This window comes from Myodes glareolus, chromosome 10 (assembly GCF_982192425.1).
Source record: "Myodes glareolus chromosome 10, mMyoGla1.1, whole genome shotgun sequence".
Taxonomy (NCBI): domain Eukaryota; kingdom Metazoa; phylum Chordata; class Mammalia; order Rodentia; family Cricetidae; genus Myodes; species Myodes glareolus.
Window position 1 is genome coordinate 71,622,889 of NC_142035.1, and position 27,873 is coordinate 71,650,761.

At 37.8% G+C, this 27,873-nt stretch overlaps 1 long non-coding RNA gene across 3 annotated transcripts in view; it reads left to right on the top strand.

Annotated features, from left to right (window-relative positions):
* Positions 1-27,873, top strand: part of LOC125406538 (uncharacterized) — a 73,386-nt gene that overhangs the window by 18,734 nt on the left and 26,779 nt on the right. The window contains exons 4-5 of one of the 3 annotated variants that reach the window (XR_007233943.3): positions 8,371-8,483; positions 26,012-26,866. This is a non-coding gene — a long non-coding RNA (uncharacterized LOC125406538). Of the gene's footprint in view, positions 1-8,370; positions 8,484-13,559; positions 13,780-26,011; positions 26,867-27,873 lie in introns of those variants that run through there. The other 2 variants (XR_015004162.2, XR_015004160.2) reach the window with 2 other exon arrangements.

Sequence of the window (27,873 nt, forward strand, 5' to 3'; positions counted from 1 at the left end):
CACAATACCCATTTCCTATCCTTGTATTAAAAGTATATCAGGCAACATGGCCAAACATCGTAAGACAAATGTGGCATAAACATTGCTAATCAGTTGACCTTAAAAATATAGGAAGATTGCATTAGGAAGATGAGTCAGAGGGTAATATTTCTGGTTGCCCAATCATGAGGACCTGAGTTCAAATCCCAAGCACCCACATTAAAAATAACAAGACAGATCCTGTCTCAAAAAAAAAAAAAAAGGAAGAGAATGGTAAGTCAGGTTTCTCAGCATCATCCTTTGATGCCCACATGCATCTTGCATTAGTACAAACCTTTTCCTCTCCATGAGCACAGACCACACAAACTATATATATCCTGGATTAATTGAATGACACCAATAAATAATAAAATTGAATAATTGCAATAGACATGAGAAGTCAATCCACCACTGTTGTGTTGATGATGACAGAGAGCACAAGTCAAGCCATGTGGCAAGCCTCCACAGGATGGACAAGTAAGGACAGTGCCCTCTAGAGTACTGAAAATGAAACGCAGCCCCAGTGATACCTTGATGTTCAGCAACAAGAGTTACCTTGGATTTTACAACCCCATCAAAGACATGGAAAGAGTGGTCCAATGAGGGTGCTGCATCCCTTCTAGCAGAAGTTGTGTGCACTTGAACCAGAACCTCACCTCCCTCATTTGACTCTTCTAAGGCAACCTCTGGCCATCAAAAATAAAGTTACACAATATCAGTCAGTTCTCAATAAAGTCTTAGTCAACTAAAATATCTAAATTATTTACAAATGAGTGATTTTTAAGATATTTGTCCATCTTGGTTATAAAACTAACTAATATTGATTAAGAAGGTATAGACTTTTAGGTACAATATCTGAAATCCAGACCAATTTCATATAATAATTGTGTGATTGTGGCTAACTTCTTTAAACATGCTCAGTGGGAAGAAAATACTACCACAGATGCATTATCAGGACTTTATAATATGTGTCATATAAGTCTCTTGCCTCAATTTGTGGATGACTAAATGTGTTGATAATGTGTTAGCTCTTTGGTAATGATGTGGACTGTGATGAGAAATATGCACATTGCAGAGTCATATACACATGATGTCCAGGGGACAATTATAGAAAAGTGAGGTGAGAATAAAGCAGCATCTTTGGAATAACTGACATTCAGAATGTGTTTGAGTTGGTTTGTTTGTTTGTTCGTTTGTTTTGTTTTCTTTCATTTTGTTTCAGCAGCTTTCATTGCTAGATTTTTGTCACTTCCCCAAGAGGTAGAGTATTTATCTTCTTTAATCTCAATGGGCTTTAAAAAATCACATAAAAGCATATAATATACATGTATGAATCTCACAGTGAAGTCCACAGTTTTGTCCAATAAATACACACTAATGGAAAATAGCTAAATAAAATGAATAAGGCTGGACACTTCCAAGAACAAGTTACTTTTTGAAATACCTGCATCTTCATCTCCCTCTGTCTAGCTAGCCGGAAGCAAAGCACCACTGGCAACTATAACGTGGAAAACAGAAAATGTACTCAATGTACTAGATGATCTACATAAATAGATTTCCAGGCAGAATATTGAATTTGTCTGCCTCCTTCTAGATGCCTATAGTAAAACAGAAAAAGAGAGAAATGCAAAGAGAAAATTGTTAAATGTTAAAGGATCCTGGATTGCTAGGGAAATAGGCATTTTCACTTCCATTTCACGATCCTTTCTGGAAAAGAGAAACATAATCCTGATCTTAAACTTACAAAAAGACTTAAGGTTAAAAAAAGAATCTAGCATCTAATCAAAAGAATATGGCATACGACCATATTCGTATAAAACCAAGTGTGTAACAGTCATTTGAAATTTCTGTATGATTTAGGATGACACTTCCAACACACAAAGACTTTCTGAGAAAGATTGTGTCCACCTTGATCCTTCCTGTTACACAGAAACATGCTAGAAACCTGAATTCCATGTTATACAACAATCACATACAAACCCCAAAGCAGGACAAGGATGGCCCTGAAGAAATCTGCACTCTTGCTTTTGTTGGACAGAGTGTGTTATAAATCGGCATGTTAATAACAAAATCACGGGAAACTGGAGAGATGGCTCTGTGGTCAAGAGCACTTACTGCTCCTCCAGAGGATCTGGGTTTGATTCCCAACACCCATATGGTGACTCACAACCTAGTCCCAGGGTCTCTCATGCTCTTTTATGGCCTTGGTAGGCACCAGGATTGCATATTGGGCAGAAATCCAAGCAGAAGTAATACTCATACACATTAAAAATAAATAAATGCATAAAAAAGTTTTGAAAGTGACTTCTGAGTCAAGTAAATGTGGTTTGGGGCTGGTGAGTGTTTATAAACAGGAACAGGTAACACTGCCAGGCAGCACTCATAAGCCACATTGTCTAGAAAGTGGCCATGTCAGAACCTGTACAAAGAGCATTCTCAAGTAGTGCAACTGAACCAGAATCACGGAGTCAGGGGCATGTATTTGGTTGGATTGTTTTGTTTTATTTTGTTGTGTTTTGTATTTTTTTAAAGTTGTTGCAAATCAATGCCTTTTGCACTTCTAATTCCCATTTCTCCTTTTCTTTCCTTTCTTTTTGTTAATTTGTTTTTTTTCAGTTTTTTGAAACACAGTTTCTCTCTTAGCCCTGGCTGTCCTGAAATTCACTCTATATACCAGGCTGGCCGCAGAGATCTTCCTGCCTCTGCCTGCTAGTGCTGGGATTAAGGTGTTTACCAGCATCCCTCAGTCTAATTTTCTCCTTTCAAATGGAAACATCCAGCATTGTTTTTCTTTATCTGATCAAACCATTCTATTGTTAATTCTGGGAGACAGGCAAAGAAGTCATTTTAACATAGCATCTTAGAGAAAGAGATGATTACTCAAAGAGATATGCTGAAGACACCAGACTTGGGATGTTGGTACAGACTGCTTATTTGTTCCTGTTTAACCAGACCTGAAATAATCACACAGAAACTATATTACTTGCAACACTACTTAGCCAATGACTCTAGAGTGTTCCTAGCTAGCTCTTACATCTTAAATTAACCCATTTCTATTACTCTGTGTGTCATCATAAGGTTAAAGTTCCAGCATCTGTCTCTTTTGGCAGCTACATGGCCTCCCCTTGACTCCACCTTCTCTCCTCCTCTGTCTGATTGAAATTCTGCCTTACTCCATTCTGCCCTGCCATAGGCCAAAGCAGCTATATTCATTAGCCGATAAAAGCAACACATATACAGAAGGACATCCCACACCATTGGGAGACTAACCCAAGCAGAACTTCCCTTGTTAGTCTACAATTCTGGGTCTTTGAGCATGAATCTAATGCTTTAGAAGATAAGAGTTTGGAAAGAGGGTTTTAGGTGACTGGAAAATCAACTGAATCTAGTTTTTGTGGTAAGCAGATGTGCTTCTCACAAACTAGAAAGACGACTATTTATTGTAAACTTCATTTTCCCAAATTGGCAAAAAAAATAGTTTTAATACCAAATGTTCTTATCGAATGTTGTATTGATCATAGTGAGCATGAGGTCTATTCCTGTTATTCTCAAATGTGATGAATAAAATATCACAAAAAGGAGACGACACAACTTATGAGGTTAGTTCAGAACATATTGGTTATTCCCCACCCCCACCCCCGCTGAAAAATGCACTTTTGAAGTCCTGCGCCATCACAGAAGAAGCATGGCTATCATCCAGCTGATGTACTAAAATGACAACGAAGGGACCAGAGACAGTCAGAAAAAGTTTCTTGGGCTTCCACACTTCCAGTCCATTCACACTTCCCTCTTCTTCCCAGAATATTAATGTCAGTAAAGAAGTACTCCGATGACACCCTGGCTCCCACCCAGCCTGCAGCATTCCTATGTACGGATGATGGGTAAATTAAATGGAACCAACCACCTTGCAAAGCCAGGCAACTTCCAAAAGAATGAAGGATTAAAAAAAATTCGATAACTGCAATTATTTCAAACTAGGAAGTGTGGAGGTGCTTTGTTACCCAGAGGTGGATAACCAGAACACAGACTGTTCAAATACTAGAAGAAGTACTGCAATTAAATGGTGTATGGTTATCAAGCACAGTGGAAGCCAGGCGAAGAAACTGGAGGAGAAAATACTTGCTGTTGCATATGGGTACAGGGGAGGAAAGGAGAATAAGAATGGAGAAAACTCTGAGAAATGGGTTCATTTTCTGTCTACATTGACATGGAAAGGAATAGCTTTAATATAAAAGTAGAACTACATATCAGAAGGCACTAGCCAATGAAATTCTTTCTTGACTTATTCTCAGCAAAATCTTCTCAATCTGACTCCGCCCCCTGGGGAGTCAAAAAAAGCATCCATTATTCCACAACTAGGGGTGAGACACAGTGTAGGTGCTTTAACGTCAGTGTTCCCACTAACAATCACAAAACTTCCATTAAGGGAAGATTGTTCTCATGTCATTGATGAATAATTGAAGCTTTGGTGAGGTTACAAAAGTTGAAAATAACCTACAGCTAGTAAAGAGTCTACCAGTTATTTTAACTCAGTCTAGTGTTATCCCAAAGGCCAAAGTGAAGACTGTAGCCAGCTCTTCACCGTCAATCTAGTCCAATGGAGACTAAAATGGCTGCTGATGATTTAAGCTCTGGTTTTCTCTGAACTCCTCCCTCTTCCATATGGCATCATCCAGATGGCTAGAAGCTCGAGAGAGTGATCTGTGGCAATCAGTTTTCACTCCCCAGCAATGCCAGTTCATGTATTACTTTCCCATAATGCCCCTGGATTCCAAGAGAAGGGCCTCTGTAGATGCAAATTAAGCCTGGGAAAGTTAAGCTAAAATTTCTAAAAATGAACCCTAAAAAAGTATGTTTAACACAGGAACCAGGTTCCAGATTGTGTCCTGTTTACAAAGCACATATTGTGCTAATAGTAAAATCGAGTGCTACTTTCATAATGATGGCCTAAAATGAATACCACCCACCTACACCCCCACCCTACCCGTGCTCACACTCCATCAAAGCAATTAAATCTTAAATCACCTTGCTCTAAACAGCCCTGGCAAATGGAACTGTGGGCACATATTTGTTAGGTTTGTTTACCAGTTTCCCCAAACTGCTTCACCAATCAAAATTAAAGAACTACCTCACCCACGAATGCATTCTGGAGTCCTAAGTTTTAACTCACAGGATAAATGTATTTTCATAGTGATCTGGGGGGAAAAAAACCTACTCAGATAAAACAGGTGCCATCCATTACCAGAAGCCAATGCTTCAAACAACACTCTAGAGACTTCCAGGTTCCATAAGTAGTTAACAGTTGTTCAGTAATAATAGGATGGTATGGTGAGATAATTTAAGAAAACACAGAAGGCTGTTTTAGCCTTCTGGGATTTTACACTGCTTATTAGCATTTTAAAAAATATAAAAATAATCCAAAAGTTGCATTTATGTTTAAGTGTGCTTTAATCTGAGTGCTCCCAATCTGTGTCTATAGGACTTTGATTACATAGAATACCTGTTCCCCTTTTTTTAGAATATAATTTTCAAACACAGAATTACAGTAAGTAGCTTTCTCCACCTTTTGCAAGGAATTATATTAGGTCATTTGGCAAAACAATGGAGCGATGCTATGTTTGACCCTTTCAACTGACTTGAATATCTGCTGTTGATTATTGGAGAGTAAGAAATAATAAAGACAGAGCAAATGCTATAAAGATGCAAAATAGGATTTTTTTTAAAAAATAAAAGCACATAGACTTTGATAGACATTGTTACTGAATCACTTACGAACAGAGGAAGCTCTTTCAAAGCAGGATTAAAACTAGGCGTTTAATTTCCACAAGCTTCTGCATCTTTGAGTATAAAACAGGTATAAAAATAGAAACTGTGTAGGAGTGGCTATAGGAATTCAGTCAAAGATGGTGTGTAAATTGCCATCCACCATGCAGATATCCAATGACTAATACTCTCCCCTTCTGTTTACGTTACTCCTTCACTTGAGCAACTTTATATTGTTTCTGATAACAAAATGACACTATATTAGTTTAACAGAAACACACACATTCAAATTAGAGACCCTTGAATTCAGGTTTCTATCACTACAAATACACAATAAGGACCATAGAGAACAAGTGATCCTGGCAGGACTGTATAACCTGGTTTGTGTTTGGATCACTCCAAATCATCATAATATAAGTGACTTTAATTAATAAATTAATTAATTAAAAGCATGTTCTTCCCATTCACCTGAAACTCAAACTTTCTATTCTGAATGGCCATGCTCAACGTTATTCTGCAACTTGAGGATCCTACATGTGGAAGTTTTGTCTCTGCATGTCTACTTTCACTACTAAGAGAACTATTTATCTTTAATAAATCAAAAGTCAGATCTTCATTCTCTGTAGCCCTCCAAGTACTCAGCATAGTTCTGGACTCAAATTGTTCCCTGTGTGAGTATTTAGTAACTGATCTGAACCATTCAGTACAGGGAAATGTTAGGAACTAGATGGGTCTACCTCATTCATATACTGAAATCCCACAGTGGAGGTGATGGCATTTTAGGATGAAGTTCTCAGAAGATTTCCATGAGACTAAAAGTGAGGCCATTGTGATACACTGATGAGATCCTAAGAAATTAAACCTGAAACCTGCCTCTTCTTCACCATGTAAAGACACAGTGAGATGTCTATTAAACAGGGAAAGAGCCATCCACATGGCCATACTGACCTTGAACTTCAAGCCTTTAGAGGCATTAGAAAGAATTAAATTTCTGTTTTCTAAGTTACCCATCCTATGGTATTTTGTTCTTGTAGCCTGAGCTGACTAAGTCAAGTTGTGTAAGGTTTGAAATGCTAAAGCTAAAATCATGAAGATAATTCTCCTTTCTGAATTTTTCCCTTATGTACTCAGACACATTTATGTTTGGAAGTATCTCTTTTAAGCTAGTGCTATGGGACTACAGAAACCAATCACAAACCTTTCCTTGCTGGGATATTTCTTAAAGAAACATTTATCAAAAAAAGATCATGGAAACCTAAACCCCAGAAGAATCATATCTCAAACACTTGATTTTACCATTAGAGGAACGTATAGTTCCATATACAAAGTTTGCTAGATGATTAATAAAAGGAAGAACATATTTGAAAATTTACAATTATTCACAGTACCATTTTATGCTTATCTGTGGGCACAAAGAGTGGATGTAAGTACTAAGAAAGGCAATGACAAAAGCAACAAATGTCTGCTGGAAACCCACAACATGATTACTGTTTCATCCAGTCTATTAAAGAAAAAGAAAAAGAGAATGGATAGTTTAGCATAGCAGGAGCCTGTTCTGAAATCACTCAACTTCAGAACATATAATTCAATAAAGACAGAGAAAAATGCAATGAAAGTTTCGATATGGAGATAGTACCCACACAGGAGCCTTCACACTCCACTCATAAACAAATGACGGTCATAAGACAGTCCACTGGGCATTAGTGAAAGACACAGAACAAATATTTCTGGGTTATTTTGTTCCAGAACAAGCCTGGTTAATTTAAAAGCAAAACTTGGAGTGATATGGAGAAAATTAATGCATTCCACCCACCAAATGGCAGCCTATCAACTTTCAAAGTGAAGAAAAGTTTTAACTATTGAATTAAGATGAATAAGGCATATCAAACATAAAAAGGAGGTAGAGAACTATATGCCAGGAGAGTCATAAGAACACCAATGCTATATAATTATAATCCAGATATAAGAGATTTAAGAGCAGTTTGCCTGACTCATAAACTTGACTGTTAGTATCCAGATTCTTCCAATACCTAGGTTTCATATTCTGGGCTTCAGTATGAAGTTGTCAAGTAAACCTTTGAACCCTGGCACTCTTTCCAGTTCAACCATCAGAAAGTGTAGGCTGACTCCCCATTCTTTTCCTGAACACACCCTGGTTTTGGTAGAACTTTGAAATATTTTTAGCCTACAAGCTAACATATTCTCTTCATCCCCATCTCACTAACATGTTCAAGGCTACCATAAGAGCTGATATTCAAGCCATCAATCCCATGGCAATAAGTTCCTCTTCATGAGAAACACATGGATTTCCTCCAAATTAGGATTCATATGCAATACCAACAGGAAGCCAGTCTGGAGACTCAGGCCTGTAATTCCAGCTATGAGGAAGCTAAGGCAGAAAGGTCACAAATTTAAAGCATGTTTGGATTATAGTAAGTGCGAACCAACCTTGGCAACTTACTGAGACCCTGTTTGACAAGAAAAGTAAAAATAAAAATAAGATCCAAAAGTAAGGAAGTCAATTATTTAGGCTCTTAGATACCTGATAACTATAATTACTGATTCCCCTGTTATCATCATTTCTTACAGATACCAGTTCCTTTTGGGAAAATGAGCATTTCGTTTTAGAGAAAAAGATCACAGACACAAAGGAAGACACTACAAGAAGTTTCTCTCAAAATCTCCAACCACAATGCTCCACGGTCTTGTTAAAGTATTTTGTTGACAGTACAGTTTGTTTGATCAAAATGCTATCTCCTATAAGATAGACTATTTGAATTGTCCAAATAACCATCTTGTAAGTCCAAGTCCTAAGATCAATTACATGAGTCTATCCTCATCCGTCATCTTATGCTCCTCAGTTCCTACCAGGATGTTTGGGGGAAAAAGAAATTTAGCATCATTCTTAACATCACTCATGAGAGTTAAGAGACATCATTTTAAATCGCATCACTTAAAGCTGTGTGACATTTCAATATGAATTCATTTTATAATCAGAGAAACAAGCAATTATCTAAAAACTCAGTGAAAGGCATTGAAATAACGGTCATAATTTAGCAAAGTCCCAATACCTAGTGAGAAATAAGTTCATTGCCATCACAGGGATGGTGATCTAAATACTGCATAGTTGCCCCATTTTATGCTGATCTTCCATAAAGTTCACAGAGATGCTTCCTTTGGTCACCCTGTTAAAACATGAGAATATTTTGCTCTGAGAGAAGAACTGATGCCTAATACAACATCATGTGCAATTCCTACACTGTGAAAAAGACAGCAATAATAAATAAAAAAACGTTATCCCTACGCATAACTTTATGAGCTAATATTCACAATATGAGTTATAATACTGAGATATATAAAATATACAAGAAGGATCCACTGTTGTGAGAATATAAAATTAAACAAGAAAATGGGGAAATATATTTCATTTTTAATGTGAAGACGCTGAACACACCCCATAGGGAAAGAGACAATTTTGATGTAAATGTGCTTAAGATTTTCAGACAATTGAATCACCAGGAGGTTAGAAATATGATCAAGTAAAGTATAATAAACGCTAAGTGCCTCTGAGCACAACATGAAAATGGGAGAGAAAAATGGTCATATTGAGAATCAAATTGTATCCTTGTGCTTCTGCAGAGAGGTTGAAAATGATAATTTTAGGCACACACATTCAAACAAAATATCTTACAGCAAATTAACCCACAGAAAATAAGGAACACTGAACTCGCACCACACAAAAAGTGCGTGTCATTTGGCAAACGGCTTCAGGAGCAGCTAATATATCGCAATTCTGGGAACAATGAGGTTACTATGACTGAAGGTTAATCTGTAGATTTTTATCGGTTGTTGGACCACAAATCTTATATGCAGCATTGCTAAGGGAATCTAAATTTCCTGCATCCTGAAAACAATGAAGAAAACAAAATTCAAAACTGAAAATCTGGGCTGCTAATGTAGCTTAGTGGGTAATAGTGCTTGCTACTGAACCTGACAACCATCATTCAGTTCCTGGAATGGATGATGGAGGGAGAGAATCAATTCCTACAGGTTGTCCTCTGATCTCCACAGATGACAAAATTAATTGATTAATTATAAATAAATAAATAAGCGATCTAGAAATCCTAAGTCTCTCAGAATTTTTTTTTTAAAGGAAGTAACATGAAATGAAACAGGATGCTAATTTGGCAAACAAGACCAAATTTTCTATCAGGTTCCAATTGGCTGAAGTTTCTCAATCAAGTTCTTACAACATCTGTTTTGAAAATCCACGGAGGTTGTTACTCAGCGTGTCATGCTTTGTTTTCCTGAGGTATTAAAGAAAAAGAGGAGCCCTCAGAAAGAGCCAACTCTCAGGACCAGCAGATGAGAAGCTTAATTCTGTGGGAAAGTTTTCCACAGCTGACTCCTCAAAATTCAGAAGGGTGGGAGGGGATGTCACTTTTTTTCACTAAGCATTAGCACACATATTATCCAGGTGTGACACCTGTCACCTCGCTGTCACGGCAGAAAGGTTGTAGGAGTATTTGAAAGCGTATCTCATGAGAGCAGGTGCCAGCGTATGTAATAGCATGCATTGGTGTTCAGCTAATCTCCTGCAAACTGTTACATATTCTGGTCTCTTGTTTTGGGTTTTACTCACAAATACTTTTTAGTTGTCCTTCTTTTAGCATGCAAATGATTTGGGGGTGAAATCTAGGCAAATATACTATGTAGAAGACAATCTTAAAATTATCTCTTGCAGAGAGATGGCATTGCCAACTGATCTTCAGGAAACACAGTGATGAGGGTTTCAAATAAATCTAATTTTAACTAATGCTATGTAACCCTTAATAAAAATGCATGCAATGTTGCTTTATTGCTTTGTATTTTTTAACTTGGGTAGTATGAACACATGATTTAAAAAAAAAAGTGTCACCCACATCAATAATTACCACAAAACTTCAGGGGCTCTTTTCATTCTGGGAAACTTAAAAGACAGAAAGACCATAAAAGGGTTTTTTGTGATTACTGAATAAAAAGATATTAAAGATTCGCATATCAATGATAGAGCCAGGCAAAGTTGGAATCCCAGCTCTCCCACTGATGATGAGGCCTGGAAAAAGTTAGCATTTCTGAGTAGCACAATTCTTCAGAAAAAGAAAGAAAGAGAGATCCACTGGTGAGTAGCGGCACTCTGCTTTTGTGCAGCCACTTAGCACATGATGACACACTGGTCACTGGGCAGTTTGATACAGTTCGGAATTTTCCTGACTGGAGTACAGTGTTTCCACTGTTTTATTTTACTGTCTGCCAGATGGGTGACTTGAAAAAACTGTGTAGTCATGCTTGAGCACAGTTTGAATTTCCTCAGAGGGCTATCAATAACATTTTAATGGGGTTAATAGGAATAAAACACTATCATATAACTGTACGTTCCTCGGCTCGTGCTGCTGGAGTGAATTAACCTTGAGTCTGGTAACTTAGAAAACTTTAGTTCTGTTAATAAAAAGGCTAAATGGGCAGGAAGGGAAATACCCATTCTGGAGACTCTAGGAAATAGTCTGCTTCTCTGTCTGGAAACTGCCTAAGCACCTTGACTTGAGTAGGACCCATGTTATTCTAGCCTAGTCTGTTTCCCTGTGCCTGAGTACCTTGGCTTGAATAGGCCCCATGTTTCTCCATCCTCTACGGTCCTGTCTCCTTGGCTGACACTTCTGTCTCCCTATTTCATAAGCAAGGACCTTGGCATCACTTTGAGCACCTCTCAATATTCCAGACACAAATTCTTTAGCTTAGTTAAGAGTCAGTCTTTTATTTTTATTGATTTTATTGAGCTCTGCATTTTTCTCTGCTCCCCTCCCTGCCTCTCCCCTCCCCTTCAACCCTCCACCAAGGTCCCCGTGATCCCAAGTCACTCTTAAAGTATAATTAACACATTCCCAGACTCTGAACTCTAGAACATAGAAGTCTTCTGCGTACAGTCGACAGCTGCACAATATGTAAGTTCCTGCATTGCTACGACTGTGATTTTCATGAAGACAAATATGAGTCCTCCTCTTTAGACCTTCAGTGTATCTCACCACACAACACTAAAGGCAAATACTTAACAAAGGCAGCTGATTTTTCCCATTTTTTGTTTTTTTTTAAATTAATTTTATTGTATACAATTTTCTTTGCTCCCATCCCTTCTTCTCCTTTCCCTTTCAGCCCTCTCTTATGGTCCCCATGCTCCCAATTCACTCAGGAGATCTTGTCTTTTTCTACTTCCCATGTAGATTAGATCTATGTAAGTCTCTCTTAGTGTACTCATTGTTGTCTAGGTTCTCTGGGATTGTGATTTGTGGGCTGGTTTTCTTTGCTTTATCTTTAAAAACCCCTTGAGTGAGTACATGTAATAATTGTATTTCTGTATCTGGGTAACCTCACTCAAAATGATGTTTTTTAGCTCCATCCATTTTCCTGCAAAATTCAAGATGTCGTTATTCTTTTCTGCTATGTAAATGTACCACATTTTTCTTATCCATTCTTAGGTCAAGGGGCATTTAGGTTTTTTCCAAGCTCTGGCTATGACAAACAAAGCTACTATGAACATAGTTGAGCACATGTCCTTGTGGCACAATTGAGCATCCTTTGGATATATACCCAAAAATGGTAGTACTGCGTCTTAAGGAAGGTTGTTTCCTAACTTTCTGAGAAATAGTAACACTGATATCTAAAGGGGCTGTACCAGCTTGCACTCCTATCAGCAATGCAGGAGTGTTCCCTTTACCCCACATCATCTCCAGCATAAGTTGTCATCAGTGTTTTAGATCTTGGCCATTCTTACAGGTGTAAGATGGAATCTTAGAGTTGTTTTGATTTCCATTTCTCTGATGGTTAAGGATGTCGAGCATTTCCTAAAGTGTCTTTTAGCCATTTTAGATTCCTCTGTTGCGAGTTCTCTGTTTAGGTCTGTATCCCATTTTTTATTGGAATATTTTTATGACCAATTTCTTGATTTATTTGCATATTTTGGAGATCAGCCCTCTGTCTGATGTGGGGTTGGTGAAGCTCTTTTCCCATTTGGTAGGCTAAGGCAGTTGATTTTTGCCAACCTCTATGTATGGACTTGATTTTCCATCATAGCAACATGAATTAGACTGGATCATTCTCTCTTGTGTGCTACATAGCATGTTTAAAAATAAAATACTATTTTATCCAGATCCAAGCACAGAAAATAGTTACATTAACTTCTAATTAATCCCAGGAAATCCAATCAAAGAATTTTAATTTTGTTCTGATTTTTTTTTCTCTCATTCATTTGAAACCTAGAACGGCACAGGCAGAGGCAGGCAGATCTCTGTGAGGTCTACACAGCAAGTTTGAGTACATCTAGAACTACATAGCAAGAGAATTTATATCAAAGAAACTATATATTTTACAGACTACAGAGGCTGGAAGTTCATTTCTTCATTTGAAGATAGAAAACATCTTACAAGGAATCAGACATTTTCTCTAAGCTAACATTTTAATGCCACCCTTTAATGAAAAGTGGCTCTTTAACTGAGTAAATCCTCCATTGATTCTTCGTTCCCATCTACATTTTGCTAGATCATAAGCAACACCACAGTCCTTTGCTGTAAGAACACATAAAATCTCAAATTTACTTCCATTCCAATAGCAAAACTATCATCCTCTTCTTGGGAGCATTCGTGCTTCAAGGTAAAGAGTTCACGGACTCAAATTAATTTTTAATATGTATTTCCTATGCCATTTTAAAGTTATTGCTAGTGAACTGGATTTCTGTATTGCTTTAGATCGTGATATTCCTAATGTCCATGACAATTCTACTGTCAGAGCTGAAAAATGGAACTTCAAAAACGTCTCCTGGAGAAACACACTTTTAATACCAGCACTGAGGAGACAGAAGCCTGGTCAACGAAGAACGTTCCAGACTAATCAGGGCTGCATAGTGAAAACCCTTGAGAGAGAGAGAAAGAGAGAGAGAGAGAGAGAGAGAGAGAGAGAGAGAGAGAGAGAGAGGAGGAGAGAGAGAGAGAGAGAGAGAGAGAGAGAGAGAGAGAGGAATAAAAAAGAAATGCCCGTGAATGTTTCTGTTGCAGAATATATGTAGCACATGAGAGCCCTGCATTTCTACAAATAAAACAGATGCTTGAAAAAAAAATGAGCCTTAACACAACCACCGAGACAATGTTACACAGGTCATTTAAAAGAACAGGGATTCAACCCTAATCGTTTGACTCTGAGCCCAGAAGGTGATTGAAAGGCAGAAATATCCCATCTGGTGTATTTAGAGATGTTTTGCATTTATAGATTAGCAGAATATAATGTTCGAAACTTGGCTCTCCCTAGACCTTACTTGTCTGTGACATATTCCCTTGACTCTTGGAACATACTTTTGTGAACTGAATTAACGGTTCACTTGTCTCAGCGTTGAGGCTTTGATCTTGTTAACCAGTCTCTTATCGCACCTATGTTCTGTCTTGGTTTCAGTTGCTGTGATAAATACCAAGATCAAAAGCCACTTAGGAGAGGAGAGGGTTTACTTCAGACTGCTCTTCCGGATCACATCCCATTGCCAATCACAAAGGGAAGTCAGAGCAGGGACTCAAGCAAGGACTGATGCAGAGACCACGAAGGAAAGTTGATTGCAACTGATCTAGCTTTTTAAAATAGCCAGACCCACCTGCAAGGGGTAGTAACACTCACAGTGGGTACAGCCCTTCTCTATATATTAGCTGTCAAGACAATGCCCCGAGAAACAAGCCCTCAGACCAATATAATGAAGGTAATTCCTCAACTGAGGTTCCTTTTTCCAAGGTGACTCTACTTTGTGTCAAATTGATAATAATAATGATGATGATGATACCAGAATCATTTCCCATGGCCAGAGATATCCTCCAAAGAAAGGAGCCAACATGGCTTCAAGACTTCGCTGGAGAGATCTGGATGTGTAGCACAGTAGTATAGCAAATGAACAGTGTGCACAAGGCTCTGAACTTGTTACCCATCATGAAAGATTTGCAATCGCACCAATATAAAGGCCTCTCACCATGTTTGCCAACAAATCTAATGCCAGATTCCGTAAACACTTCACCTTTGTCTACTGAAGTAAAATAAACTCAGTGCTTAATATGATGCTAAGTGACCTTCGTCTTAGACTACTTTCCCTCCCGCGTCAAAATTCCATAGCACAGTCTACAAACAGAAGATCAAGTTTAAGAAAATGTGGATGGTTACAGAAGCATCAGTCTTTTCAGTCCAGAGAGATCAGGCTCCACATACAGCTAAACACAACAGCCTTTCATAACCACCTCTAGTAAATGTGACTTTCCTCTAACTGACACACCACGTTAACATTTTAAATAAATCATCATTACAAATTATTTAGAAAGAAAACATGAGCAGCTGCTGTGGAAGGGCCCCGTGTAAGTGGTAGTGAGAGATTCATATCAGAACATGAGCTCTGGCTACAGAGAGCTGCATATAAAAATAGACTGAAGCAGAGGCTCCGTGGAAGTGTATTTTAGAATTGTGTTTCTTTATTGAGTGAGGCTCCTACATGGAGGAGCTATAAACCCAAAGTAGCTTCGGAGATAAATAGAAAGATTAGGTCAATTCACCATTCTTATAAATGATAAAATGATACTGGCTACCAACCAAGGGCAAGCTAAATATATTCTATTACATTTTCATGCAGAATTTCCATTAAAAAGTACAGGAGAAAAAAAAATCTATCTATCCACAAAGGAATCTGGCTGTGAAAGAAAATATAGAAGCTCTGTGTAGAACACAGGCCTTGAAATATCTGACCTGCACATCTATGGTCTTAGAAAGTAGGAATGTGATGAGGACAGAGAAATCCTGCTGAGAAAAAGGGAGGAAAGACATCTCCAGTGCCACCGTTTGGGCAGACTCATCCCAGGGACTAGCAGTCTGCCCACGGGATGGTCCTAGAAGTGGGATGACAGGGGTCTGCTAGCTCATTTTCCATAAATATTTTCCCTGAAAGAAAAAGTAAGGCTTATTTTTCCCTCCTCTAGGCTCCAGCTCCATTTTATCTTCCTTACTCTCTTCTTTCTCCGCCTCAGACACACAAATTCTTAAACTTATTGTATATAATTAATTTTCCTTAAAGATAAAAATTTAAGAACCAGAAATAGTCACAAAATTAAAGGGTCATAAAGGCCAAAACATTGAGATCTTTTTATAAGCCATGAACTTGTTCAAAATCCCAAAGCCCTTTGTTTCTTTGTTTATTTTGTTTTTCATTTTGTTGTTCTGAAACTAGGTGAAACATTGATTGGATGCAACACACACATGAGAAGAGATGCAACCACATGTTTGGTGATTAAATCAAATCAGGAAAAATCAGGGCTTACATTTCAGGCCCCATACTCAATAGCCATGAGCTACTTGTCATCTCTAATCCTAGGTTTCTCTTGGATAAAAGAAGGCTAGACCTACTTATTCACAGATGTGAGTGACTACCAATGGCATCACAGCACTGAGAAGCAGATATAACCGCACAGTAAAATTTTGTTTTTCAGAAGAAACACAAATTCAATGAAGAAAGAGTTCTAAAATCTGCTTGCCCCACACTCTGCCTCAGCAAGTAAGACTCTACCAATCCTGGGGTCTAGGAGTCTCTTTCCCGACGCAGCATCAGCTTCCTAAGACAGGACTGTAGGTGGAGATGGCTTCACCAACAGATTGGATATCTAACCCAGAAGCTATCTCTTCTTTATTTTCCTTCATTCTACTCCCTTTTTTCAGGCCCCTTCTTTTCTAAAAATCTATCCTGAGCAATTATTACATAGAAATTTACTTGCTACTTTGGGAGGTTGGAAAGGTCACGATCTAGGTGGAGAAGAACAGTTGCTGTTTGATGGGAACTGAGTATTAGCACAGGCACATTCCCAAGTATTACCTAAGCTTTAGTTGAAGAGGTGAAATAAGTAGCAAAGTCTAGGAAGCATTAGGAGCAGTGATGATTCAAAGGAGCTCAGGTCGGACACACAGGCAAAAGTTCTAGAACATTAAAACACATAAGACACAACTTGAAATACGGTATGTGAAGCCACAGGTACCTGACCTGGCCTGACACTCAGAGGCAAGGCAGTCTTCCTAAATTCAGTAGCTAAATATAAAAATACACAAAAAAGTCTCTTCTAAAGCCAGGTATGGCTCTGAGGTTATAGTCTCAGCGCTCAAAGGGCTCAGGAGGAGATAATGAGTTCAAGGCCAGCCTGAGCTATACATTAAAACACGTTCTTAAAAAAAGTCACTTAATTCAGAGATTTACAAAGTCCCTGAAAGGTCTTATTAAGAGTGGCTGTGTCTGCTGTCGAATGAGACTGACCTACATTTCACTGGAGAGCTGAATTAGGCAGAAGGCAGTACATAATGAGTCTAATAATAAAATTAACTTCACTCCCATCTAAGGAACTACTGACAGCCCTTAAAACTGTTTTCATTTTTTTTTGGTGGAATGACCCATACCATTTCTTTTATTTGCCAGCCTCATCTCACGTTTCTTACATTGGGGTTCATGATACGTAAGTGTTTGTAACCTTCACTACCACAATAGCATTTGTTTGGTCCGTTGTTATCAATGCAGAAACAAGAACTACTGTGTGAACACAGTAGGAACTCAACAAACTTCTGGTGTTTAAACATACAAACCCCCTCCATCAATGGACTTTAAATCTGATGGAAAGTTTCTCTCTTTGTGCCCTCCCACCTTGCCGCTCCAGCAAGTCTAATTTCGGTGCTCTGCCAATAAAAAAGGTTATATCTTTTACACACTGTATTCAGAAGAAACACTTCTCAACTGGAATCCAACTAAAGATGGCAGAACCACTGGATAGATATATTGTTGATGTCATGAATCAGTTGAGAGTCCTGATGTGGAACTGTTTCCAGCACATCACTCAACAGAAGAACAAGGAACATGAATGAAAGAGAAAAATCTTGATTAGCTGGGAGCTCGGGGCACTGGCTATGCTGAGGTGCAGAGCGCTGTGAAGACGGTGTGAGAGCTAAAACAGCCAGAAACTGGATCCTGAAGGTCCGTGAGCCTGGTGGGGTTAGAACTGTGCCAGTTAACACAGTTGCATCTGGTGGAAACAAAAGCTCTCCTTCAGACTACTGCGATTTACTTTAAAATATACACCTTGATAGTCCTTCAGAGAAGATTTAGTGAAACAGACACATTCAGACACTGTTATGTTTCAAATAAAAATATTTAACATCCTATAACAAAAATAAATAAATTCAATAGCCTTTGGCCAACATAGCCTGTTTTTTGTATGTTAAAAGATTCGTATGGATTTGCTAAATAAAAATAAGACTAAAAGAATGAAACTAATTTTAAAAACTCAAACAATTGAAAATAGTTATAATCATCTAAATTTAAATGTATCTACACTACGAAATATATTGTTATAGATTATGTTTTAGAATTTCCATTCAAAATAGGGTCCAAAAATTCATGATTTAAAGGGATTCAAACATTTCCCTCTTTCTGGATGAATATCACACACTTGCATACAGATCATAAAGACACATGTATTATGTGTATAATGTTAAATTTTCATATGGGGAACAATTAAAGGAGAATATCGTCAAAAGTTCTTTGGTGAACTAATAATGGTCAAAGGGTTGAGAGCTGCAAATACAGAATAATTATTAACTCAGTAAATTATCCTTATAAACAATTACAACTGTCACAGTGGCCTTGGTTGTCATTATAACAATAGCTAATCAGATAAGCCCGATGCTACATTACATGCTTTTCATAAGAATTGGTGTTAATTCTCAGAAATCACTTAGGAAACAAGTAGTGGTATTTTCATTTTGAAAATAAAGAACTGGAAATTTAGGAACGACATTATTTTCCATAATGAGAAGTCAAAGGGTCAGAAGGGTAATAAAGTGTATCAATGTAACACAACAATAAAACATTTAGCCTTATGTAGTCAGCATACTCAGCCATTATGCAAACTTCTAAATGGTATAGTCTACACACATTTGTTCACAAGAATGAGTAGAAATCATTAAAATATGTTTGTTTTATTTGGCTTCCATTTTTTTAAGCTTTCTTCATGGCACATATATTCATATCAATTTTAATAATAATGAAGTAATGATAAACCTTATATGAATATTAAATTCTATCCTTAAGAAGCTAATAGTAATGATTTAAGTGGAATTCAGCTTTTGTACCTGTATTTCTTGTCCCCACATTTTTCAAACTTTCTATGAGACTCAGTCAATATAAAGAAATGAGAATATTTATGCATATGCATTTTTTATGTTGTATGTTAAAGAGATGAGAATATTTATGTAACTGTTAAAGCCAAGTAGCAAGTATGTCTAAGCTCCCTCTAGAGGCATAGATATGAGTGGTCCCCAGCTTCAGAGGCTTTGTCCCAGGTCCATGTGGACAAGAAAGTGACCTTTAATGCCACACTGAGTTTGAACCAAGTGAAACAGTAGTGCTTGTAACTTATTTCCTGAAATGAGTGGGACCTGCACCCTCCTTCGTCTTTCTCTTCTTTTGATGGCACCGCTTTCAACCCTTCACTTCCTGGAGAAGGGGCTGGATTTTTTTTAAAGTTAACTTCATGGTTCATATTAATTAAAATTTTCCTTTATTTCTTACTGCTAAGTATGCTCAATATATCTTCAGGGCTGAAGGCCTTATTAGTCGAGAAAATGGCACATTCTTAAGCCTACAGCAGAATTCAGAAAAGGCTGGTACCTGCCTTGTTCCATTAATAAGGAACTGATGGTTTCATCTCTATATGCTCCCCACTTCCCTTCATCCACCTTGAAGAATCATTAGAGCCAGACTAGTCCTGCTATATGCTCCTGGGATCAGCTTCCTTTCAAAGTCACCCTTCTCTGGACCTCCATTTGTGGCCCTTCTTGGGCAGATGGTGTCTGGAAGGCATGATTGATAAACATGTTTAAATATAGAAGGCAATCTTTTCTGTGTGCCAAGCAATTACTCAACATCACAGATATGCCTGCCATGGACCAACAAAATAGCTATAGTTTAATGAATATAACACATTGAAGAAATGGAAAATGATTAAGAGACCATCAAATGTCAGCAGAATATGGAAAATATTTGCCATCCACCTTCTGTAAGCTAGGGTAACAGATAACAGGAACGTTCAGGGTCACCTTGCTTTCTTCACACACTGACGTTGGGTTCAGTTTCAAACTAACCAAATTGCACCTCGGGAGAACCTGGTCCTTCTTGGCAGCTGAACTGAATTGTAGTCACCCTAAATGTTGTTGCAATGTTCTTGTCAACACATGTGTTAGGAACTCTTCTACAGTATAACATACACGGTCTTATTAATTGATCACAGCACCTGCATAAACACACACACACACACACACACACACACACACACACACACACACTGTTGGATACTGTTACAAATAACAGCTTCAGAAATTAAGACTCAGGAAGTTTAAAAACTCTTAATGTAACTGAGGTTGTAAGTTCTGGAGCCAGAATTCGTGCCCAAGGCTGTCTAACTACAGACTCTGTGCTGGCACATCAGACCAGACTGACCTTCATGTCTCTAGAGTCACTAGAGCTCATTTCAGGACTCATCATCATAAGCATTCCAGCACTGTCTTATCCCCCTACCTCCTCTAAGATATGACAAAAGGAACACATCCTAAGAGCTTCCATCTCAAGAAAGCATGTTCTGCATGTGTTCATAAATAAATATGAAGAGGATAGACATGCAATCAAGACCTAAGATCTCATTTGTCCTCACAGCCCAAACTAGTGAGATGACACTGTGGCCACTCAGAGCACTCAGCTGTGTCTTCTGTAGAAGCCGCTGTAAAAGGACCAGACTGCACTTCTATCATTTTATTGGTAACTTTCTTGTCTTAGTATTTGCCTTTACCTCTTTGCTGAGACAGGGAGTACATTTTATGAAGATGTCGGTTAAAATTACATATCATATGGCTTCGAACACCAATGAGGTATAATTGCTTTTTATACTTTATTTATATATTCATTCATCATGTGGTCTGTGTGCGAGTGTCTGTGTCTGCGTTCCATGTGTAGAAGTGCACATGCCTCTCTCTCTCTCTCTCTCTCTCTCTCTCTCTCTCTCTTTCTCTCTCTTTCTCGCTTTGTGTGTATATGTGTGTATGTGTGTGTGTGTGTGTGTGTGTGTGTGTGCGCGCGCGTGTGTGTGTGTAGGCCCAGGATTAATGCACCAGGAGTGTGCCTTAGTCACTTCTCCACCTTGTATACTGAGACATTTCTCTCACCTTGTATACTGAGACATTTCTCTCACCTTGTATACTGAGACATTTCTCTCACCTTGTATACTGAGACATTTCTCTCACTTGAGCTCACTGAATGCCTTGACCTCATATACACTCTGGTGGGATAATGCTCCAGTCACCAAACCCTCCAAGCATTTATATGTGGTCCTCAAGCTTGCGTTGCGTGCACCTTACCCACTGAGCCCTCTCCCCAGCACTTGAGGACAAGAGCATCTAACAAATGATTCAAAAACAACAACATTATAATGTCAAGCAAAACTAGAAGAAGTTCATGATCCACTCAAATTTAAGAAGATATTTCAGACCTATAAAATCTACATTTTTTTCTAGGTTCAAAAGCAGTAGAGGCACTAAAGAGGTGGCTCAGCAGTTAAGAGTACCTACTGCTCCTGCAGAGAACCAGAGTATAGTCCCCAGCACCCACGCTGGACATCTCACAACTGCCTGTAACTCCAGCTTCAGGGACATTCAATACGGCTGTCCTGATCAGACCTCCTCACTTATATGCACATACCCATTATAGGCATATGAACACATAACTTAAAATAGTAAAAAATAAACCTTTTAAAATTGATAGAGATAAATGGCATCTTTCTGGAGCAGAATGGCTTTAATTTGAAAAGATTATGCTCCTTCCAAATTAATGAAGAAGTTTAATGCCTTTCTAATCAAAAACTCGGGTGAAACTATTTAGAAAGGAGCTAAAGAAGTAGCTACGAGTCCACCTGTCAGGATAAACTAATTAAAATGAATTTAAAATGTCTCCCTGGGGAATTAAGCAGAGAAATCTATACTCCTTACCTAGTTATTTGACCTTAGCCATTCAGAGGAACTTCAAATGCCTCAGTGTTCTTCCTTGAATGTGAAGGACATCATAATACCACTATTCTCAGGTGTATACATTAGTAAAGTCTATTATGACTGCAACAACTGTCTTATATGGTTAATTATAAGAAATAATGCCTCCAAAACACCTGAAAAGTAGACATAGCAAACTTACATCAAAAGTTACTGGCTACTGTGATCATTTTTATCATGAAAATTTATCCATTTGCCCAGTAACATAGTAATTGAGCACATACTATAATGCAGACCAATTTTAAAACAATATTATTTCATCTATTATCATTATTATTGTTCTTATTAGAGAGAGACAAGGCATGATGTATGTGAGTGTACATGTACACATACTGTGCACACATGTGGAGATCAATGAGAAACTTTCAGTGATCGGTTCTCTGGGCTTTTCCTTATACAGTGGAATCAAGGGATTGAACTCACATCACTAGGTTTGCACAGGAAGCTCTTTTACCTGCCAATTTTTGTGGTTGAGGGGATTATGATGAAGTAGAGAGACGAAAATTTTGCATAGAACAGAGGTGCTGAAGGTAAGGGCAATAAGGAAAGATACTGGCAATGGAAAAGTCTTTTGGATACTGATAATTTCTGAGGGAAATATAAAGACCACAGATTGTCTTTAGTTAGCTGTCTCCGAAGCAGCTTGGAAGGCTTCTTTGCTAGAGATGATCACGTTAAGGAATATCAACTTTCAAAGATGGAATACAGCTGTCAAGATCTTCATGTGGAAAAATATCATAAGGTATAAAGCAAGAACAGAGAATAGCAAGAGACACAAAAAGTATAACGAGTAAACAAATAGGTAAAAGCCTGCTTCTGGAGAGTCCTAAGGCCTAAGACAAGGAATTCAAGAGAAAATATATCTAAGTAAATTCCTGTATTAAACCATATACCAAAATTAGTTCCAAAAAGAGCAAAGGATTAAACACAAAATAAGAAAAACAGTAGAGAAAGGTCTAGGCAGCTATCTGACTTTGAAATAATGAAAACTTTTATAGGTACAAAAACAAAGGCAGAAGTTATATATAGCAGATCGGTACAGTTTAGATAGATAGATAGACAGACAGACAGACAGACAGACAGATAGGTAGGTAGATAGGTAGATGATAGGTAGATAGGTAGATAGATAGATAGATAGATAGATAGATAGATAGGTAGATAGGTAGATAGGTAGATAGGTAGATGATAGATAGATAGATAGATAGATAGATAGATAGATAGATAGATAGATAGATAGGTAGACAGACAGACAGACAGACAGACAGGTAGACAGATAGACAGATAGACAGATAGACAGGTAGGTAGATAGATAGATAGATAGATAGATAGATAGATAGATAGATAGATAGATGGATGGATGGATGGATGGATGGATGGATGGGTGGGTGGGTGGGTGGGTGGGTGGGTGGGTGGGTGGGTGGGTGGGTGGGTGGGTGGGTGGATGGATGGATGGATGGATGGATAGATAGATAGATAGATAGATAGATAGATAGATAGATAGATGATAGATAGGTAGATAGATAGATAGATAGGTAGATAGATAGATGATAGATAGGTAGATAGATAGATAGATAGATAGATAGATAGATAGATAGATAGATATTGATTGATTTAGTGCACTTTCAATCATGTGCACTAAAACCCCAATAAATCAGAGTGAGGACACATCTAACAAAGGACATAAATACTGAAAAACCTGTAAAAATCAATTAACTACATGTTATTTTGCTAATAATTTATGAATATAAAATATGAAAATTCAAATAAAATACAAAGCTATGAATAAAGTATACAACTCCATAAATTGAAAACATATCTAAGAGAATAAGAATAATGACAAAAAATAAATCGTACAGTGAATAAATATGGAAAATATTGCCTCTAGTCATTAAAGAATGATTAAAAAATAACTTTCTGATCATTAAATCCACAATTTTGATAAGAATATTAAATTAAGTTGTGATGAGTATCAATTACCCGGCACAATGGGATTTGAATTCCTATTGAGAGCCTCAGAAAGTGTAAATGAAAGTGTAAATTGAAATACAAAATGGAAATGAAAACTGTGGGACCTCTGGAGATTAACAACCTTTAAAAAAAATCCATGCATGCTTAGCCCATTATCTGTTTCTGCACAAAAACATCAGTAAATACTTATGCACAAAGAAATCAATTCCAAGCCATATTGTAAGTCAAAGCCAAGCACCTGTACTGTATAGTAAAGGTATATAGCTACATTAAAACAGAGAGACAACCAAAGGCCTCATAGAATGCAAACAGAATTGTCACTTATTCCCACGTGGTGTTGACTACTGCTGGGGTATTTAGCCTTCACATGTTTTAATACTATCGCCATTTTAGGTGAGCATACTAATATGATATATAGAATAGAATGATTGATTGCTATTTAATCTAAACAGCATCTATATCCTAGCATCTTCCCTTTTTAAAAACTCTTACTCTTTTCTTTCCATTAAGACAATACATTAAATAATTTGTCCTCTCCTTCTTCAGACAGCCTCTATTGTCACACACAAACCTCTCTTGGATCATTCTAGTGACAGCCACATATACATAGAACCATGTGTGTGTGTGTGTGTGTGTGTGTGTGTGCACGCGAGCATGCGTGTATTTGTTTTACAAAGAATTTTAGGAAAGAAAAACATAAAGACTCAATACTACATTCTAGAAAAGCAATACCTCTATAATCAATGAAAATGTATATGCAGATATTACTTCCTTCACTGTGAATGAAAATACAACCTCATTAGAAGAAGGACGGCACTAAAGGAACATGTACAAAAGCTTCCAAAAGGCCATAGGATGTGCTGGTGTGTGTCCGTCTACAGTGCTACTGTCTCAACCACAGGCTTCACCTTGCATGAAAATGTTTGTCAGATTGTTCTGCAATCTCAAGATGTGGATGCAGTTTATTTTCCTTGGAATGAAGCTAAAAACAACGTGGTTTGCAAAGATTGCCATCCTCATTTCACAATTTCAAACCACAAAACATTTGTCCAAGCACAGTTTCACTTTCTTCCTGAAGGGCATGAAAATGTGGATGGGGCAAATTAGTCAAGAGACTTCTCTCATATCAAATAGAGTTTAGGCAGCAAGCCACTGATCTGGCTTCACGGGGTCCTCCCTGAAGGAGGAGGTTTTTGCAGCAAAGGAGATCCATTTGCTTGAGCCTATTAATTCCCCTGTGGGCCAAGGAGATCAAATTCAATTCAAGATTATTTCAACAAACCATTTTGGCAGGTAAACATTTTTTTTTTTATTTTTTCAGACTGAGGTTTTTTCCTTGCAATTGAAAACTGAACTGTTTGAACCATGCTGAGATAATATTGATAACAATCAAACAATAAAGTAATATTGTGCATGTGTACCCAGCTGCCCAGCTGTTGATAGAGACTAGAATAATTTGTAGAGTCTAACTGTGCCATTTACAAAAACTTTCTACATGTTTTCCTTGAGTTCAGGATGATATGCTAGGGCTATTTTTAGGAGAATTTTTTCTACCTGTGTAATTGACATAAAAACCCTCAATTTAAATAACACATGTCTGCAAGCAGGGTCCCCTTTGTTCCAAATATGTCAACTGAGTTCCCTCAGGCATATTTTGCTGTGATCCTAGGTTTTAAGCAAGACAGCCTGAAACCCCTGCTTTGGAAGAACTAGGCCAACCAAATCAAAAAAGTATGACTGGAGAGCTGTTTATCTTGAAACCTTGTATGGCATCCATTTAGGTACCAGAAGCTCATGAGAGTTACCAGTATCTACCTTTTGAGTATCCCTACCTTCATGTTCATCACCACTCTCTCCTTCTCCTCCACGCCACCGCAGATCCCTGCCTCCCCATTTATGTAACTCCTGTCAGTGATGCTTTAGTTTTCAAGAACTCCACTCTCCCATATGTTATTCTCTGTCACCTCTGCATCTCTGGGCAGTCATCCCTGCTCTTGTGACATTTATGCCAGTTTGAGACCTTCAGTGAACATGTCTTTGCTTTTGTACTTGTTGTTGTTGGGAAACAGTCTCCATTCATTTTCTTCCTCAGATCACCTCCTCTTCTTCAGGTTGGCAAGCTTGATGGAACATCCAGGATTCCTGCTCTAGCTAACCCAAGAGGAGGCCCATGCTACATCCGGTTTTACTCTCTCCAAGGATTCAGAATCTTGATTGTAAGCACTCAAAAGGGATGACTGGGCTTGTCCTTTCTGTCCTAGCGATGACCTACTGGTTAGATCCAGCAGCTGTAGCTAGCTACTATACAACTTTCCATGTTTTCTATATGTGGTTTCTGTATTCTTTCTTTGATTTTGATGAGTGGCTCAGGGTAGTTCCAGTAAGTTGCTTTTCCTCTAAGTGCTCATTTCCAAAGAAACCCAAATTATATAAGCTTTTAGAAAGTATTAGGTATATTGCTTTACCCCCTAGATAAACCTATTGAAATTGGATAAAGATGAACTATCAGAACAATTTTAGAGGGAAAAATGGAGTTTTGTATTATTTAACCTTTTATTGTTTTTATTGAGCTATATGTTTTACTCTGCTCACTTCCCTTCCTCCTTCCACCCTTTATACCCTCTACCATGATTTCCACACTCCCAATTTACTCAGGAGATCTTGTCTTTTTCTACTCACTATGTAGATTAGATTCATGTATATCTCTCTTAGGGTCCTCTTTGTTGTCTAAGTTCTATGGGATTATGAATTGTAGGCTGATTTTTCTTTGTTTTATGTCTAAAAGCCACTTATGAGTGAGTACATATTATATTTGTCTTTCTGGGTCTGGGTTACCTCTCTCAATATGATGTTTTCTAGATCCATCCATTTGCCTGCCAATGTCAAGATGTCATTATTTTTTTCTGCTGTGTAGTACTCCATTGTATAAATGTACCACATTTGTAAAGCGTGTAAATGTATCTTCTTTATTCATTCTTTGGTTGAGGGGCATTTAGATTGTTTCCAGGTTCTGGCTAGCACAAATAATGATGCTATGAACATAGTTGAGTACATGTCCTTGTGGTATGATTGAGCATCCTTTGGACATATACCCAAAAGTGGTATTTCTGGGTCTTAAGGTTGGTCACCTTCTAATTTTCTGGGAAATTGCCATACCGATTTCCAAAGTGGCTGCACCAGTTTGCACTCCCACTAGCAATGGAGTGTTCCCTTTACCCCACATCCTCTCCAGCATAATCTGCCATCAATGTTTTTGATCTTGACCATCCTAACAGGTGTAAGATGGAATCTCAAAACAACTCTGTATTATTTAATTGTAATATTCAATGTTACATGTTTACCACATAGTGAGGGATCATCATTCAAATCCAAGCATTGGACCTTAGCATGAACTTTTTTCTCTGTGATGTTTAACTTTGAGATAACAATAAAATGTGCTTTTAAAATGTTTAGCTCCCTCAGCGTTTCCAAAAATTGCCTCTAAATGATTAAAATTCTAGTTCCAGAACTAAAATGGTAGTTAAAGAGCATATTCCACTATTTCAAGGCGCCAAAGGCACTTCCAGAACACATAAAGACTGGCAGAGAATGCAAGTGGTCTCCTTCTCAAAAACATTTAAAGCTAACTTCAGAAAAAAAAACTACCTACAAAATACTTTTCTGGGCAGTGATATAAACAAGAAGAGTTATATAGGGTGTAGGATTGGAGGATAGGGTAAAAGAAGGAAAATATGGAGGGGTAACTAAAACCACAGACCTTTTGAAAAAGTTATATGAAAAATGCCTATTTTAGAAGTTCCTGAAATATAAACATACATATAGAAAAATAACTTCAATGGAGTTATCCTATAAATAATGCCCTTACTGGACTCTATAGGATAGCAAATAAACTGCCCAATATCAATATCTAGAACAGGTTATCTCTGTTAAAGTTGTTGGACACTCCAAATATTC